At 33.9% G+C, this 14,568-nt stretch overlaps 1 protein-coding gene and 1 long non-coding RNA gene across 16 annotated transcripts in view; one reads left to right on the top strand and one right to left on the bottom strand.

Annotated features, from left to right (window-relative positions):
* tutl (immunoglobulin superfamily member turtle) overlaps positions 1-14,568 on the bottom strand; it is a 313,141-nt gene that overhangs the window by 288,314 nt on the left and 10,259 nt on the right. Inside the window, exon 1 of one of the 13 annotated variants that reach the window (XM_074123045.1) lies at positions 12,694-12,890. The exons of the other annotated variants lie outside the window; for them this stretch is intronic. The gene's annotated coding sequence lies outside the window, so the exon portion shown is untranslated. Of the gene's footprint in view, positions 1-12,693; positions 12,891-14,568 lie in introns of those variants that run through there. 13 annotated transcript variants of the gene reach the window in all.
* LOC141451598 (uncharacterized) overlaps positions 11,879-14,568 on the top strand; it is a 48,171-nt gene continuing 45,481 nt past the window's right edge. The window contains exons 1-3 of one of the 3 annotated variants that reach the window (XR_012456906.1): positions 12,352-12,490; positions 13,067-13,183; positions 13,551-13,613. This is a non-coding gene — a long non-coding RNA (uncharacterized lncRNA). Of the gene's footprint in view, positions 12,043-12,351; positions 12,491-13,054; positions 13,184-13,550; positions 13,614-14,568 lie in introns of those variants that run through there. The other 2 variants (XR_012456907.1, XR_012456905.1) reach the window with 2 other exon arrangements.

The raw sequence follows: 14,568 nt of genomic DNA, 5'->3' as shown, positions 1-14,568 counted from the left end.
TAGAATGTCCGTTTAGCCTTTCTAATTATATTTTGTACTTGATTTCTCTTAATTTTATACTTCAAATAGACAGTATCATCACGCGTTCTAATAAATGCCCTACGTAACTTATCGCGTTCACGCATCAAACTACGAATTTCATCCGACAGCCAAGGCGCTGATGGTCGCTTGATATTAACAGAACGTAAAGGAGCATGATTGTTCATTGTCTCAATTATAAAGTTATTAAAGAATTGTACTTTATCATCTATATCTGAAGACTGATAAAAGGAATTCCAGTCACAGTTCTGAAGGTCAATTAAATATTCTTCAGTGACAAAATGTCTAAAATCTCTGAAGGAAATTACCCCATTAAGTAAACGAGTCACTTTAAAAGAATACCTTATTTGAATCAAATCATGATTCGAAAGAAAAGAAACCGGAAGTTGAGAAAGTTCTATAACTTTGTCAGGGTCGTCAACAATAAATATATCTAGCCAGGTGTGCGAGGATGATGTATGATGGGTAGGATAGAATGGAACCAGGAACAAATTACACTCATGTATAAAATTACTGACATAACTACTGTCGAATGTAACTGCATTCATATCAGTATTCCAATCACCCACAATAATTAAATGCTTATAATTCTGATTGTATTGCGAGAAAACTTTCTCAAAATCAGAAATAAATCCTATTTTAGGGGGACGGTATAGAACAGTGAATAGTAATTTAGAAGCTTCATGGCCCTTAATCTCAACAACAAGAAACTCAGGGCGAGAAGAGTAGAGCGCTGGAGAAGTGGCTAATAGAGAGAGGAAGAGAAAAAGAATGAACCAAATTGAGAGAAAAACGTTGAAATTGAATGAGCGACAGTGCATTGTTATCAGGAGCTAGTGAGGTCAGTACAAGAGGTCATCATCAACTTGTATATCCGGATCACAGAGTGTGTGTGTTCTCTGATGGACTATATAGAATGTTACAGGGATGGGAGAGAGAACAAGGTGCAAGAGAGAGAGAGATCAGTTGATATGGTCCCTTATTAATAGGCCAACGCAAGCGGATAGATAGGCCACAGATGTGATGGTCCACCATACATGTACAGACAGACCCACACCTCTTCCGGATCAAGGATACAATCGGCTATAAATGTGTCACCATCCCTAGTTTGACATGTTCAATATATTTACAACAGCCACTCTAAATTCCCATCCCAGTTCCTATTGTATTGCGGATTATATTGAGTAAATGGGATTCATTAGCACTTGAACAAAGAACTACTCCAAGGATTGTGATCACTTTTTATTCTTTTTTTCAATTAATATTACTAACTAAGTTGTCAATTTTGTCAGAAAATTTTCAAATAAGCTTAAACATTTTTTTTAAGGGATTATCAAAGTTTTTTAATAAAATATAATAAAAAAATATTAAATCTATTTAAAGCTTAACGGGTTGGATTAATTAATTAAGTATTAGTAATCGCCTACTTTTTTCAGGAGGGACTTAACGTCCAACTACCAATTAGGGGTCGTGGACGGTGGCGGAAGCTCATTCTTTACTATAGAAAATTTTTTCTAACAAATAAAAAGTAGTCATACGCGGGATTCGAACTTGGGATCTTCCAGTTACAAAGCCACGCTCTTGACCACTTGACCAACAACCGCCTCTTAATTAAGTATTAAGTGGGTGCGATTGGCGGTGTATGTAATGGTTAGATAGCAGAAGTGAAACCTGTTAGCTTATTAAAAGGGATTCATAAAGAAAGAAATAAGACCTACTAGCTTCAAGCTTCTTTCGTAGTAATAAAAAGGCTCTAGCTAACCAGAGGTTTCTTCCGGAAGGATGTGATTCAAGAAATTGCTTATCTTGTTCAAAGAGAGGTTACTCATCCAAATTAGTACCATACCAACTACAGAAAGAAGAGTTTTTTCGCCCAGAATTCTTCTGTGGTAGGACCCAATGAAGAAAGCAGCCTTCAAAGTCGTGAGGTTCAGAAAATATACAGAACCTTCGGTAAAAAGATCAAAGTGTAAATGCTGTCACCCAGGGTTATAGGATTCTGTATCACCAAGATTTGGCTGTTGCCAAACTGGAATTGGGTTCAAAAGCGGTCATTGCAGATGTTTTTCTTTTTTTTACTCGAATGAGGAAGAGCTTGGACATGATTTGCCAATGCGAGGGCGTGGCATGGTGTGGAGATTCTTCTAACTGGGCGTGGAGTAGCCTGCGGGCTTTTTACGTTCTAAAGGAGGCGTCTTTCTGGCGGCTGTTGGGCCTGCTGGTGAGCAGTGGGTGGTTTAAGAAAAGTTCCTCAAGGGACGCGATAATTGTGGGTCGCTTGACTCTCATTCTCTTATTATCTCTTTTACTTCTCTGATTCGAAGACCCTCATCCTACAGTTACTAAAAAAAAAAAAAAAAAAAAATCACACCGAATATCTAGCTGTTTGAAGTACGCGCATTTCTGAATCGCATCCACCTGTGAATGCTACTCACTTACAAACCGAATTTCAGACAAGTTCACACACTAATCATTCAAAAAAAAAAAACACTTTCCCGTAAGCACCGCTCCTTCAAACAGAAATATTTCCGCTGAAAATTCCAACTCTAAAATCAGCACGATTCCCATACTTCTCTTTTAAGACATGGAAAATCAGAAAACAGGAAAAATGAGTAATCACATTCAACAATCCCAGTCAGCAGTAATTATAATTGCTAACCACTTTTGATTAATTATTTTATTTTTTGTCGAATGTACAAAAATGAGTCTATTCTGTTAAGGCCAAAGTCTAGACGAAGGATGATTTGAAGATTAATTGAACAATCGCCGATATCGCTATCTTATTATTACTTATTATCGCCGATATTACTTTCCTCTTAATTACTGAACTACCCATCACTAATTACATAAATTAATTCCCAGTCTGAAACAAGAAGTAAAAGTTTCTTTCATTTTCAATTAAGGTGGGAAAATAATTTTCCCCATATTTCTTCTACCATTAATAATGATTAATTAAATATTTGTTAAACTAATAAAAGTGAAAACTCCTTCACAAATCGGAATGATGTTGAAAGAAAAGGCTTAAATTTTAAATCGCATTTTCGAAATACAAGACGTCATTTAAGACGTCATATTCATACTAAACCATCTGAATATTGAAAGAAATATATTTTTTTATTTTTTTTTTAATTTATTTGCTATTCACAATCTACAAAGAATAGAATTCGTAATAAGTGAATACGATAAAGGAAGTCTTCCTGACTGGATCAACATGAGGAGAGAAGCTGCCCACCGGCAACACTCTCGCTGGAGTTTCTTACATTACTGGAGATTGTCACGAGGCCAACAGCGTTTCAATCGTCGTGGAGGACGATCTGGTATCGTTGTGGAGGCGAGATTTAGAACAAGAGGATTGGTACAGAATGGAAGAGTCAAAGAATTTTCTATATTTAGGTTTAGATTCGTCAGCTACGTATGAGATTTTGAGGTCGTTATGGAGGGTAGAATTAGAGACATAAAATGGAGAGTTATTAAACTGACGGAGAATTTTGGATTGGAAGGACTGTATTTTTTTGTGAATTAGAAAGTTTGGTTGAACCCCACAGCTGAAGTCCGTAAGTCCAGATCGGTTTAAGTACACTGTTGTATATTAGTCGTTTATGTTCCAGTGGTAGTTTGGATTGTCTGCCAATTAGACGTAACAGTAATTTGTTTCGTCGGTTGAGTTCTAGTCTTTTCAGTTTAGTGTGCGGATTCCACGTTAGTCTTTTGTCGATGTACATCCCAAGGTAGCGAACTAAATTAGCAGAAGGAAGAGGCATTGAGTTAAAATTTAAAGTGGGACAAGAATTACGACGCAGAGTAAAGAAATATTTAAATTAAATATTAAAGAATCAGCAGAATTTTGTATAATCTATTCATTTTATTTTTTGCCTATTTTTTCAGGCGGGGCTTAACGTCCAACTACCCAATTAGGTGTCTTGGTCAAGGGGCGGAAGCTCATACTTTACTATAAACAATTTTTTTTTTTTTTTAATAAATAAAAAGTAGTCATACGCGGGATTCGAACTGGGGATCTGGGGAACATGGTTTAAGGGAACTGTCACTAATAAATGGGTTGTTACGACAATAAGCAGGCTGAGAGCGAACCACGTGGTGTGTGGATCGTATCTTCACAGGATCAACAAAAGGTCCTCTCCTCTTTGACGTAGATTGCACTGAGGAGGAGGATTTCAAACATATAATAAAATGATATGTCCACGTTATGTAGCAGAAAGGAAACGAATGTTTGACGACATATACAGGTATTTAGATGCACCATTTCGCGACGAAGACAAAATATTCTCCACCAACATCTGTGTGCTTAAATCTATAGCACAGCTAGCAATGAAATATGAATGTATTTAAAAGTTATAGCCGATTAGAATGAATGGAAGGAAATGATTAGAGAAGGATTACGTGATTTTAATTTCGGTTAAGCTATAAGGATGGCAGGAATATAGAGTACTGATCCATCCATTAGCTGTAGTTTATGTAAATAGTTGTATATAGTAGAGGGAAGAATGTGTGAAGCGAATGTATTTATAAGTAAGAATGGAGAGTGAGTGATATTCTAGTGATAAGCACCTAGACGATGCTGGCTGTATGGCAAAAGCCAATGCAAAAAAAAAACAAAAAAAATCTGGGGATCTCTAACTTAAAAAGCCACGCTCATGACCACTAGACCAACACCCGACCCGTAAAATCCATTTAATTGGAAAGAATGATTTAAATATAAGGTAACAACTTTGTGTGAAGTCAGAATTGTAAAAACGTTCAAAGCAAGTCTCAGGAGCTCAGTAAAGGAAAATTAAAATTTCATTTTTTATTTATATTTTTTACTGTCTTTTTTTTTTTTTTTAATATTTGCTAAGTATGATCCAAAATGATGTAAGGACTTGAAAGACAGATGAACTTAGAAAATATTCTTTCCTTAGAGAATATGAAAACTAATTTTTTGACTTAACGCCCCTAACCTCCCAACTAGTAAAAGGACTGAAATCATTTCAGCCCCCCAAAAAAAGTTTTAATAGTTACAGGTAGATCTGAAACTGTGGACCTCCAGTTACAAGTCCACTCTTATAACCACAACAACGGAACTACCTCTTCATCTGAGAGTTAAACTGAGCGTAAAGCCTCTAGAAGTCAACTGGGTCAGATAGTTGAATAAATGCCAAAAGGAAGTGGAATCCATTTCAAACACAATATCCGAAATGAGCAATCGCTTAACCAGTATCAATGAGATAAATCGATTTGGAGAGCAGGCGACAATATCTGTTGCAAGAAAAATTCAGAAACCACAGAGAAGAAGCTACATGAAAACAAATTCCAAGATATTCCTTGGCAAGATGAAAACTGAACTAACTTTAGGCGGCAACGCCTTTTATGGAAACCTCTTTACAGGAAATGAAGCCAAAGGAGTGAACGGTGCGGCAGTTATGCGGGCCAATTGCAGGTGTAAAAACGTCAAGTCAAATTGGTATCGTGGACCGATGACCATTTAACAACGGTCTTAAATACTAAAAGACTTCTTTTCTCGAAAATAAATGAGTTAGCCAAGTAGCGTGCATTTCGTGACGCTTTAAAACTTCATTCACCATGGTGCAGCCATCAAAGTCACGCCATCAAAATGTATGTGAAGAACTTAAGAGAGACTGGGAAGTAATACCACAAATAAAAAAAAAAAAAAAAAGATGAAGATACAAAGTTACATTACATCACTGGGTTTTGAAAGAGTTTTGACTTAGCGATTCCTAAATTCACCTAGTATCGACTGTGGGTACTCTCGCCTCAACCCTGAAGTTCTTTAAGGGCCCACGTTGTTATGAATTGTACGAGAAAGAGGCCGAGGAGCCCTGGCCCAAGATTAAATTAGAGCGTTTCCTTTCATAAACGGAAATAAGAAATGATAGAGAAAAAAACTATCACTAAATTAGTATTTCCGTTGATTAGAAAAGGAGATTGATTCGCCTAGCGTAATATCTTAAATAAATCAACATTTCCTGTGACAAATCCTTTTTAACAGGACGTCCGCTTAAATATTTTTAATTAGATTTCCAATGGCAATTTGTTTTTTTAATTAATTTTTAATTATTTTTAATTAAAACGCAATCAACCTGATTGGCCATTGGCGCCAGGAGACAGGAACACTAACAGCCTCCGCGAAGAGTTTGCTCACTTTCAGAAGTAATAAAATTTAAGAGCAGTCCCAGGATCTCAGGATCTCTGCGTCAGAATCCCAATGCACTATTCTAATCATAGCACTTATTTATCGAAAATATGAATATCGAAAATAGAAATATCTTCATTAATAGTAAATAAGACACCAGAAGAAATGATGTCAGAAATTTTTCAAATGAATTCTCCGTGAAAAAGAGCAACTATTTAAGTTACAAAAACAAAAACTAGAACTAAAAATGCAATTCGATTATTATATACTAATATCGGTATTTTTTTTAAAACGATATTAAGAATAGAGAATGTGACAAAGTACAGTTAAATAGGCTGATCTAATTCACTCATTCGAATGATGTGGTTCGTAGGAATTCTGGTTTTCGAACATTTACATAACTGGACTTCAGTAATGACCTACCTGAACATTAAGAAAGAGCTCACATAATGGTAGGGGATAGAAAATATCAAAAATAGATTCTATAACTAAACACCAAAAAGCCGTCTTTTGGGGCAATGCCCCATAAATAATTAGTTAGTATTTTAATTAAATTTTACGTCATTAAATCAGAAATTCCAATAATTTCTCAAATTTGATTCAATTATTTAACTCAATTTTAATTAATATCAAAATGTTAATATTATTTAAGGGAACAAAGAGTAAATCACAATTCAGATCAATTTAGGAAGTTTAAGTGTAATAAACAATTAATTTATTAAAATTAAAAAATGTTTATATCGATATTATATGTATAGATTTATTTAATCGATTTATTTTATTTTATTAGTATTGCAAACAAATGACTTGCACCAATCGGCAACAATTGGATACGATCCCATTACATCCGGATTTATAGAGATGATTTTCGGTTTTCCTTAAACCGAAACTTTCTTAAAAAAAAAAAAATTTGACAGAATTTTTCTAAATTCACTAAAAATAATTGAGAATTGATCTTTTCAGAGCCGCAGAAACTGTAAAATATTAAAACTATCCAGGTAGGACAGTTGTATAAAGGGTTGATCGTCAAAAAAACTGCACGAAAAAGCTGTAACGTTGAAAAACACCCAACTTTAACCATTTTTTTTCCTCTTTTTCTATAAAAGATAAAATTCCCAAATTTTCTTTAAAATATAGGGCAAATCCTCCTTTATAACTGTAATTTTTTCGTAATAACATAGATTTATTAGTTTTCGAGAAAAACGATGCGAAAAAATGTGCAAAAACAGCTTTTTCAAAAAATTGTTCTTGTTCTTGTTACCTTTTTTGTAAACAACGTAGCGCCTAAACGCGTGAACTGATTTTCATGAATGAGGTGTCATTCGATTCGGAATTTTATGTAGATGTGCTTTTAGGGGGTCTCGACGCTATACATCGAATGGGAGAGTAGTTAGCCTTCTTTATGTAAGGCCCCCCTCCAAAATTATTATTACTAATTACTCTCTAAATCTTGGCCCGATTTTAATAAAATTTGGCAGGGTTAGGGCTCCCCTAGGTAACATTAAAGCGACGATCTGCTCTTATACTTGTTAAAGGGAAGTATGGCAATCGTTTCAAATTTTCTATAAAAGATAAAATTCCCAAATTTTCTTTATAATATAGGGCATATCCTCGTTTATAACTGCAATTTTTTTGCAACTACCCAGATCTATTAGATTTCGACATAATTACGAAAGTGTGCATTTTAAAAATATAAAACCATCACAGAACTTTCCCTTTTTTCTTGCAACAACTGGGAGTACAATCTTTTTGTCAAGTCAATTTAACAACGAATAATTTTTTTCTTTTTAAAGAATTGATTATTTCCTATTTCATTATTTAACCAAATAAATTTGAATATTAGCATATCCATGACTAGCAAAGTATGCGTATTACTTATCGACTTAAATATGTAGGTCAAAGACAGCTTCAGCGTTAAAGGGGAAACCGGTTAGGTAACGACCGCAAGCAAAAGTGGTTGTTACGTCTTCTACCCTGAAAGTGAAACATGTAAACAAATGTTAAAATATTTTAATGAAATAAGTAATAAATTTATTCTTAACTGATGTTTTGAATATACTTTTGTCGACCTATGGTCGAATAGAGCAGTGAATGATCGAGCAAAGTTTAAAAGTTATTATTTTTATCTATTTAAAACTAATTTAAATAGAATTTACTCAACAAAAAACCCTGAACTGATCTTAGAAATTTTATTACTTACAAGTTTTACAACCTTTCACGTGACGCAGGTACCCGGGGGAAGCAGATCACGTATTTTGCTAGAGTTAAAAAGTTCACTAGAACTACTTAAAGCACATTGATTATTTAACACACCCTTTGGAAGAAGAGAGAGACAGCGAGTTTAAAAGAGCACAATGCTCTAAACTCTTTATGACTTACAAAAGTTAGCTCTAACCAAGAGCAGTTCCTCTATATTAGATTTTAAGTTCAGTTAAATAATATAGTATAGGCAACTGTCTTAGAATTTTAATTCACTACTTTGTCTTTTCGATTTTATAGGACTAGAAATACACACTCTAATAATTAAAAGTATTTTTTGTTTGCGTTTATTGTGCTACAATCAGCGCATTAGCGCTATAAATAACAATGGGCGCATTCAGCAGTCAAGAGCGCTACGGAACTATCCGCTGAATGGCGCACTTTTAGCATCGCTCTCACAACATGTTGTGGCAGCGGACGCCATCTTATGGAGCGGAAATTTTCTATGCTACAAGTACTTCGACGGAGCGGTGATCGCTACTAGCAAAGTACGTGTATTTATAAAAACAATTTTGAAATTTTTCCAATTTTCTTGGTAATTAAACGCAACTCTCCCAAAATTACCAAATAATTATTAAACTTTCTTGTAACAGATGTAAAATTAATTTTTAGCCATTTTATGTATGCTTGAGAACATCTAAAGCTCTTAACATTTGATTTTTCTCAGAAAAATCACTCGGAAAACGACTTATTTCCCGATATTAAGAAAAATACTAGCTTTACTGCGATGGCAATATTTTTAGTAGAAAGGGGATGAAAAAATACATAAAAATGTCCTATCTCGTGCTCTTCTTTCTCTTTGATAACAAGTTAAAAAATTGAAATATGATTAATAAATGCTAGATTTTGAAATGGCCTAGCACCTTTTAATTTAAAAGACGAGTTGTTTTTTATTTGACCGATTCCTCGCCAATCTTCATTCGAAAAAAGGTTATGTTTAGGTTATATTAGTAGCAGAGCGTTAAGAGAAATAAAGCGCTCCCTTTCGGGAGCGATCTGGTAGCACTCTTGTCTGCTGAATGCGCCCAATGATAACAGTGAACAGTAGAAGTAAATGAGTGGAGAAATTACCCAGTGGTAACACTCCAAAACATTATATGGTTAGTCCACTCTCTTCACTTGAGAGGAGATCATGAGGCCACTGTCTCTTTTAAGACGTCTTGTCCGGGTTGTCAGGAAGTGTTCCAGAAGAAAGATTTTGGAGCTAGAGGATTTTTATGAGATTGCAGGCTGAATTGGTGTTTTCTGTATCGTGTTTTCAGCGACTTGGGTGGACAAAAGGAATGTTAAGGTCAGTGTGTATAGTCCCAGGTTGGGAGACATAAAATGGAGCGTTTACTGTAGTTCGAAATATTTTAGATTGTAGATTAGATTGAATCCTTCGGAGATTAGAGCGTTTGGTTGTGAACCCCACAGCTCTATTCCATACGCCCAGATGGGTTTTAAAAATGGAAGTATAAATCTGTCTTTTGTTGTAATTAAAAGTAATAAACATAATATTCATTGCAATTAATGGTATAGCATATTCCCACCCCCCCAAAAAAAATTGTGTTTTTATTTATTTATTCTAAGATGCGACCAAATTTGAGATCATTGGCACCTAGAGCTTCTCTTTCAGTGCACTGCCGGCCTCCGGACAGTGTCCTCTCTTTACAGGCAACACTTTCCATCACCGGACAGTGAGCCTTAAGAAGCTGCTAGGCAGAGAAATCCTAAAGGCTAGCAGCTGGACTGGAACTCGAAATCCAGTATACGCTAACCATTACCAGTGTTTAGGTGAATCAATCAGAGAGCGATCATTAAATCATGTTAAGTCAACTATATTTTTAGATTTATCTAAACAAATGTGGAACAAAAACTTAATAACTAAAAAAAATTGGTTTTTAAATTACACGTTTTCATAATTGGAATCAAAATTCAGAATACTAGACAGACCTACAAACATTCAAACTTTCTCCCATGAATTCTCACGAGAAATATTAATGTAGCGTACAAAACTAAATCGTATTATACTATTATCATGTCCACAAAAAAATGCATTCAATTTTAAAGCGTATAATTGCACTTAATACACGTTTATATAAAAGTAGTACAACACGTAAGATGTATTAAGTAATAGTGAACGAACAAAAAGTATTTTCAATACTAGTTGGTTTATTCAATAAAGAGTAAAATAACTGTAACACCGAAAATTTGTTGTAAATTCATTCAAGACTGGCTTTTATTCCAATTGTGTCAGAATAAATGATGAATGCTATGTCATATTTGGATAAAAGGACCCGCAAGTTACATTTTAAAGGTGGTATACATACATCTCTCTACGGACAGTCAGGGTGCGTTGAAGGAACTGAACTCCTGTGTTTTCAGCTCCAAATCGGTGATAAGACCGTTCTAGGAGACTAAAAGAGCTAGTCTCTATCGACTGATAGAGGGAGCACCTGAAGAAGATGAGTCTAAGAACTTGCCCCAATACAACTTCTATCTGACTACAACCCCATTATTTAAAGTTGATACAAAACACCAACTGATAGAGGGCATAAACTTTTCAGAAATTCTCTCCGAACTCCAGGGATAACTCAGATAAATGGATCTGGAAAGGTGGCTGCAGGGACTGGCGCCTGCCACACCAGTAAGGGAGCATAGATATCTTAAAAGTCGCTGTTACACCCGAAAAAAAGCTGAACTGTATGGGAACCACAAAAAGACTTCTTAAGTCTGACGAGAATTTTGCTTTGTCAACGCTCAAAACCTTCAAATTGCTAGCAATAGTAATTTAATTCTAACCTATTTCAAGAAGGGTTGAATTTATTTTAGGCAATTAGCCCTAAGAAATGCCAGAAATTAAACGGCTACAATTTTTTTTTTTAAAGTCATAATTTAACTTTATATAATTGAACAGATAAAAATGTCGCCCTAAAGCATTCTAAAAATGGTAATTTAATCCCAATGTATAATCCCATTAATTTTATTAATGGTGATCCTTACGTTTAAGTTTTTTCCATAAATTTATATTACTTTTTAACCATTTCGTGCAAAAATAATGTCGTTTTACCGTGCCAAGGCGCCACGGTAGCCGAGCGGGTTAAGAGGCGAGACCTGCAAAGCTAATATGCATTGTGGTACTGGGTTCGATTCCCGGTCTTGGCCTTGGATTTTATTTAATGGTTAAATGAGAAATAGTAAAGTACGTTTGCTATTCGCCTCCGTCCACGACACCTAGTAAATGATAGTTGGACGTTAAGCCCCGCCTGAAAAAATAGGTGATTACTTTACTTTTAATGTCGTTTATTCTTATTGAATAAAGAATTCTCGTCCGATATGAAATTAAGATTATGTTCATAGACCTAAATATTGGGTTATCTCCTTCAATATTTGAACATATGTATTTTACAATCCTTTAGCATATATCATATGGTTCAGCATAAAGAGCACACTGGAGAAGAGCAGAATTAATATTGTTATGATATAACGTTTTCGAAGATGAATTCAAACATTAAATTGAAGTTTTAAGAATCCAAGATTACAGAAACACTTGTTGGGTGCTGCTGAGTAGTTAATTTATAGAAAAACCGAAAAAAAGTCTACAACTGATTTGAGTGAGTGTTCCAAAAACGTTTTGTTTAAAATAGTCTTGTTTCACACCTTAAAATTTAAATTACATTCACAAGTAATCTTACAAGAGAACTTATATTTTTATGTTAGTTTATTCATTACAAAAAATATGTTAAGTTCTATGTAAAATTTCCCGAGATTATATATGTTAATTATATGATAATACATACTTAAACGAATTCATTCAAGCGATTCGCTTTTACCTTTTTTAAAATTTAAAGGGTGCAAAACAGAAAAGTAAAAATCAAAAAACAGACAAATGTTAGAAAAGTTAGGAACTAGCGCTCATGGCGTTGGCTAAGAGAAACTTAACCAAAGAAATCCTTTATAAATTTAAAAATTAAAGAGAAAATTAATTCTTAACTACTTCAAATTCAATTATTTATCAAAAGAAACAAAATGCACCAAAAGAAATTACATAAGTAAACCTTGGTAAGTTTTAAGAGATTTCATTATTTGATTGTGAGAAATTCATGAAATATTTCGGTCCTTAATCAAAACCTAATGAAGATTAAAATCTTGAATAAAGTAGGCAATCAACGTTGAAATCTACTTAGATGATTAGAAAAGAATTTAAAAATTAACAACGTTAATTACAATCGTAAATTTTTAATGTGTCTTTTATAATATCCTACCTTTTAAGATGTTTAAGATTCTTCCTACTTCAACAGCACCAGCCATTGGGTACTTCACTAAACATTTACACTAATTTAACACTAAACACAACATTAAAAACTATGAAAAGTGTATTTATAAGACTAAGAATAACACATTAACATAATTAATTTAAACAATTTACACTATAAAACTTTCACACCAAAAGAAAAATTAACTCATTTTTTAAAGAGTACTCCACGAACAATATGGCTGCCGTTAATTATTGGCCCTAGATCAGACAGGGGCATATCTGGAAATTTAATCAATGATACCAACTTTGTTTAAATAAAATTCAATTAATCACAAATCTAACAGTTACGTATATCAGTATAGCATTATGGGTAAACTTAGTTGTAGAAAACAAGCCCAGTATTTCGACAATATGGCCGCCTTTACTTTCTAGAAGTTATTGGTTGTTCTGTTGTGGTATTATCTTTGGGGACAATTCTATCTTAATTTAATAACAAGGTAAGTTCTAGCTTTTAATAAAACATTGAATGTTTATTACAGAATTCATTATTAATTCTCATTTCATGTTTGACTTAATTCAATTTTCAAAAAAAGTACAGTAAAGCCATTGCACAGTAATTTATACTTTTCTTACTGTAGTTATAGTGATTTTATGATCTTTATGATCTGTTAAATATTACAGCAACTAATATTATATGAGATAAATAATTTTAATCACGTAATAATCCATTTTCCTTTAAAATTTATGAAAGGGCACCTCTCAAATTGTTTTCCATTTTCTGTAGATTTTTTTTCTATTTTAAGCTACAAAAAATAGGCTAATAAAGACATAATTTTTAATTTGAAATTTATAAATCTTTTCAAGGCTCACTTACTTGTCTTTGCGGCTGCAACTGAAGAGTTACATCTTAAACAACCTCTAAGAAAAGTGAGTAAATTATTTTCGTTTTTATTTCCCTGGTTGAAAATTTTAATTCTGAATAATCTATAGGCTGTGTAGCATGTGTAATCAATTAAATTTTAATCTAGTGATAAACCCAATTTGAATTTAAAATGTGGTTAAACCGTTAAAAGTTCTATCGTCGAAAATTTACTGAGAAATCCACCAAATGGAATATACTGTTACTCAACGAAGTTATACCTTCAGTTTTATGGTACTTGTTCTACTTCATCTTTCTGTATTTTTGAATTATTTCAATGAATTTTCTCAAATTTTGTTTACTGACTATGTACATACTTTTGGCAACTGAAATGTTAACTGGGTTTTAATAGCTATTCATTGTTATTATTATTCGTTGTGGAGGGACACTAAGCTATTGTCCCTCTACCAAAAACATTAACCATGAGCCGAGCCTAGGGCTTAAATCCAGCCCTGTCTTAAACCCACCTACTATTCACAGCTATCCAAACAATAAAAAGGGAAACTCTTTTCTTCCAGGAACCTATTCCAACAAACATCTTAACTCTAATCTCTCCCACATCCCAAACTATTAGTCTGTTTCTCCTACCACTAAATCTACAAAAGGGATTTGATAGAACTGCATTATTTAGTTGTGCCACCTTGATCCTCCAGTAAGAGTTCCAGACCAGTGGTTTAACTGCTGACCGTGGCTAGTAAAGAATCATCACTAAAACCCCTTTGTCTTAACCCTCAAAAGTAGTTTAGTTTGCCGAAACCTTACTGAACTCATTTGTATCGTATGAATACGATGATGTTTGTCCATTTCTGGAGCCCAAACAGTTTCGAAAAGCAAGGCCAAGGTGAACAATTTGGCAAACCACTACAACTCCTCATTTCTCCAAACATTAATATGACCTTGCATGTTCACTAGAAGAATACCCAAGGTAAGAAGATTATTTAGGCACAAGTTTTGGAACATTCC

Source organism: Rhodnius prolixus, unplaced genomic scaffold, assembly GCF_049639745.1.
Source record: "Rhodnius prolixus isolate KJV_2025 unplaced genomic scaffold, Rpr scaffold_14, whole genome shotgun sequence".
In the NCBI taxonomy this organism is placed as follows: Eukaryota; Metazoa; Arthropoda; class Insecta; order Hemiptera; family Reduviidae; genus Rhodnius; species Rhodnius prolixus.
This window is presented reverse-complemented; position numbering and strand designations above follow the sequence as displayed.